The following is a 5,090-nucleotide window of genomic DNA, read 5'->3' on the forward strand; positions in this document are numbered from 1 at the left end:
ATCTAATAAAAATATTATCAGACATGAATAAGATGACCCACATGAAGTTTTGCCCTGGTTTCCAATTTTAACACTCCCTCTCAACCAGGGAGAACTTCATCTACAATCTGTATATCGGTCGTTACTATTCATCCATCAAATGCATAGCCCTGTATAGCCTGACCCTTGCCCTGCTCTGCTCTATTCTACCTATTTTGCTTTGTCTTGTTCTACCCTGTACTGATCGGTACTGTTTTTCTCTGTTCTGCTCTGCTCTTGCATTATTATGTTCTACTCTGCCTTTGTCCGAATTATGAAGAAGAGGAAATGATCGAGGATGTATCATACTAACTCAAAGTCAGTCTCAGAGTATGTACCACTAGTCCCAGACCAGTCTCAACCAACCCAAAGTCAGCGTCATAGTGAGTACAACTCCACTGGTCCTAGACCAGTATCATCCTCCACTAACTCAAAGTCAGTCTCAGAGTGCGTACCACTGGTCCCAGACCAGTCTCAGCCGACCTGAAGTCAACTTCATAGTAAGTACCACTCCTACCACTGGTCCTAGACTAGTATCGTAGTCTCAGAGAGTGTACCACTGGTCCCAGACCAGTCTCAATCGACCCGAAGTCAGCGTCATAGTATGTACCACTCTCACTAGTCCCAGACTAGTACTGCACTGACACAAAGTCAGTCTCGGAGTATGTACCAGTTGTCCTAGACCAGTCTCAACTGATCCGAAGTCAGCATCATAGTATGGTACAACTCCTACCACTGGTCCCAGACCAGTCTCAACCGATCCGAAGTCAGCGTCATAGTATGGTACAACTCCTACCACTGGTCCCAGACCAGTATTGCAATCTCAGAGAGTGTACCACTGGTCCTAGACCAGTCTCAACCGACCCAAAGTCAACGTCATAGTATGTACCACTCTCACTGGTCCCAAACTAGTACTGCACTGATATGAAGTCAGTCTCAGAGTATGTAGCACTGGTCCTAGACCAGTCTCAACCGACCCGAAGTCAGCGTCATAGTATGGTACAACTCCTACCACTGGTCCCAAACCAGTATCATTGATCCCAAATCAATGGAGGTCATCCTAGCGTAGGGAGTACGGTAGATACAACGATGCGTCCATCGGTACTACTATGGTCCCTAACTTCATTTCCTTGCTCATTGATCAGATGAGAGGTACTTCCCATGAGTCTCAGACTGCATGGGTAGGATGCCTTGACAGGAGAACTAATCAATCCTATCCTCACAAGAGAACACATCAATCCAGGCCTCACATGAGAACTAATCATCCTGCTACACAGGAGAGCGAATCATCGTGTTCCACAAGAGAGTGAATCATCTTGTCCCATAAGAGAGCGAATCATCTTGTTCCAGTGCGCACCACCAGGGGAGGGTGAGTCACCCTGTGGTCGTATGTTGTTCTATTAAGAACCGCAAGCCCTCAGAGCTCCCAGAGCTCAATGTATGCAGGACCCTTTTACAAGGGTTTCTTGCCGACTCCAAGTTGTTTGGGAAAATCACAGATTAGATCTTTCCTCGAGGCTTTGACAAGGTGTATCAACCTGTACATCATCTTAATGCGATGGAGCCTCCTTGCTCATCAACTTACCATATCCCAGATGATGTCTATCTACTGGAGCAATCGACAAATACGGGATTCCTCAATAATCGAATCCCACCTCTGGTTGTTATAGAGAATCACAATGGTATCCAATGTAAATCCAAACAGCTCACTGAAGAGCTTTCGCATCCAGATTGCCTCACACGAGGTCATGCTAGCAACAATATATCCTGCTTTGGTGGTGCTCAAAGCCACCGACTTCTGCTTCCTGCTCCCTACTCATCCAGGATATTGAAGCAGATCCCAAGGTGAAACAACACCTGAAAGTGCTCTTACGGTCCACCACACTGCCTGCCCAATTAGCATCAGTATATCCAAGTAGTCTCACATCTCCAGCAGTGTATCTTAACCCATTGTACCACGAAGATATCTCAGAAGATTCTTGGCATCAATCTAGTGAGGCTCAACCAAATATGAGCTCACAATGCTAACTGCAAAACATATGTTCAGATGGAAGTTTACCAAGAACATCAATGCAAATGAGTTTGTGAAACTCAGAGGCATTTCCCAAATCTGGTCCAACATCACTACCATATAACTTCTAAAAGTTAAGATCCTTGAGGTAGTCACAGGCTTGCAGTTCATCATACCGAATATTTCCAATATCTTTACCACATATTTTTCTTGAGATAGGAAAATTTCCCTTAGCTTCTGCCACACTTCAAGTCCTTGGTCCTTCATTTCAAATTCAGAAGCCAACTCCCTCTTACATTTGTGAATGAGAGGGTTTGCACCTATTAGAAAGAGGTCATCCACATACAACACCAATATGAGAGCTTGTCATCTTCAACCTTAAAGTAAAGGTTAGGATCGGCTTCACTCCTAGTGAATCCCAGCTTCATCAAGTTATCAATCCTCTCATACCATGCTCGGGGTGCTTGCTTCAGCCCATAGAGAGCCTTCTTCAACCTACATACATGAGATTTTCAATCATAAATCTCAAATCCTTCGGGTTGCTCCACGTAGACTTCTTCTTTGATCGAGTCGTGTAAGAATGCAGTCTTGACATCCATCTGATGTAGGTTCCATCCTTGTGAAGCGGCAAGGGCTATGATCGAGCAGATGGTCGTATATCTAGCAACAGGTGTAAATATCACATCATAGTCTATACCTTCCTTCTGGGAGAAACCACAAGCAGCAAAACGATCCTTATACTTTTCCGTACATCCATATGCTGCATGCTTTATCTTGTAAAGCCATTTTGAAGTAACAATTGTCTTGTCCGGGGTCTGGGAACTACTCCCCAAACATCATTCTCCATAATAGACCCATATTCTATGGTCATAGCACCCTTCCATAGTTAATGCTTGATGACATATGAGAATGATGAAGGCTCATTTTGTATGATCGCGCTCATGATGGTTAGGTATCCCTGATACCTGTTAAGTTTCTTACTTTGACGAAAGGTTCCTCAGGGTGCAGCATGTCCTTCAACATCATCAAGTATCCCCCTAAGCCATGAAGGCCTCTTCCTAGAAGAGGAAGGCTCATGTGGATGAGAATCAATCAGATCCATGGGTTCTTCTACATCAAGCATTGATTCATCATCCTTTTCTTTCGATTCCCTGGTGTCAGCTTCTTGAGAGCTCCTCAAAGTCGGAAGATTGTTCACCTTGCGGTGAACTTTTCTTCAGGAGTCTTGGCACCCAATGCTTGATGAGGGCATCAATTTTGTACATATACGATGGTGATTGTAGTTTCAGCCCATAGAAAATTCGGAAGTCTTTGATCATGTAGCATGGCCTGAACAGCTTCCATCATCGTGTGGTTCTTCCTTCCCACCACACCATTCTGCTCAGGAGTATGTGGTGTAGTAGTCTCCCTCTTAATGCCAACCTTAGGTATGCCTGAGTGAACCAATTGTAATATATCGGAGGTCTTGCTTTGGCTTGAGGGGAATGGTCCCCTTTTGAGCTTTCCTTCGACACATCATGGACATACACCTTCTTTCTCTACTCAGAATTCGGGCATCCCTGTCACCATTTGTCTTACACCGAGTATAGCTTTATAATGAAGGGGGGCAAACCTCTGATGCCAAAGTTTAGACTGAAGAGATGTGTCATAAGACATGACACCTAGCAGACTTCCATTGACCGGATATAATGAATCAACACTAAACCTAAAAGTAAAGGCATCTTTAACATTATTTTTCCATATACATACCTTGCCATCGCTGAAGGTTACCTTGTAGCCTTTGTCTTCCATTGCTGAGATGGACACTAGGTTCTTTTTTAGGTCAGGTGCATTTAATACATCCTGGACTTTCTAGCCTTCTTGAATGGTTGTCCTCTTCCTCGATTCCCAGCTCTCCTCTTACCTTTGCTATTGAATTTCCCATCCCTTCGATTACCATGAGAGGGATTTTGATCATTGTCCCGGTGTGAGTCCTTCCTATCAGGGCACTCCCTTGCATAGTGGCCTGCCTTATCGCGGATGTAACATCATCATTTTCTTCCAGCCTTAGGTCCAACCTTTCCTTTTGATTTAGTCTTGGAATTATTTCTTTTCTTACCATGAGAAGAAAAGGCAGCAGGAGGACCTTTAGGCATGTGCATTTCTTGCTCTTCTTCCCTTGTTTCTTCTTGCATGCATCTAGCCATTAATTCCTCGAAACCAGGGATTACATTATAGTTCAGAAGAGTAGTCCTGAACACCTACCATTCGTATGGTAATCCTCCAAGAGTCGTGAGTGTCATTTCCCTATCAGTAATAGCCTCCCCAATAGATAGGAGATCGTTCTTCATCTCGATTATTCTTAAGAAGTATGCTTTCATACTCTCATCTTTACCCTTCATGATTTCCCTCAGTTTATTTCTAAGAAACAAAACTTGATTTGCATCATTAACTTTAAATAAGCTCACCAGTCTATCGTAGATTTCGTTGGAGGTTTCTAGTTCAAAGATGTAGGCCACCAAATAGAGTCCCGGATGATCTTCTATTTTGACTTCTTCGGTTTTCCATTTGTTCCATGCGGTAGCAAATGTGTTTGATGGAGGCTCAACAATATTGCCTCTTACATGGTCCAACATTCCTGGATCTTCTAGCATTAGATCGATAGACATCTTCCATCCGTGATAGTCATCTTTCTTACGAAGCTTGCCTTCGGTGGAGTGTTGAGGACCCCATAGTTCTTTTAGGATAGCCTTGCCAATCTTTTCTTTGGTGATTGCTCTTGCTCTTGCTCAAGCTTTGTCTTCACCTCAGCTCTGATACCATGTTAAGTTATGGTATGTTCTATGCTTATAATAATTTACTTCTTTTTCTTATTATATTCCACAGATTAGCAATCACATGTACATAAAGTAAAGTGCCGATGGAACATTAAACGATCGACAGAAAACAAGCCAAGACAAGAGACACAAGATGTGGCGGCTTGCCAGGGACAAACCCCACAATGTGTGGGGAAACCCTTTGATCAAATCTTCTTTTATCTTCAATAATTCAGCAGAGAGAAATAGTACAATAAATCTGATTC

The sequence above is a fragment of the Pinus tabuliformis genome, chromosome X (assembly GCF_031772625.1).
Source record: "Pinus tabuliformis cultivar Carrire ecotype Pingquan chromosome X, CPIR1, whole genome shotgun sequence".
NCBI classification, from domain to species: Eukaryota; Viridiplantae; Streptophyta; class Pinopsida; order Pinales; family Pinaceae; genus Pinus; species Pinus tabuliformis.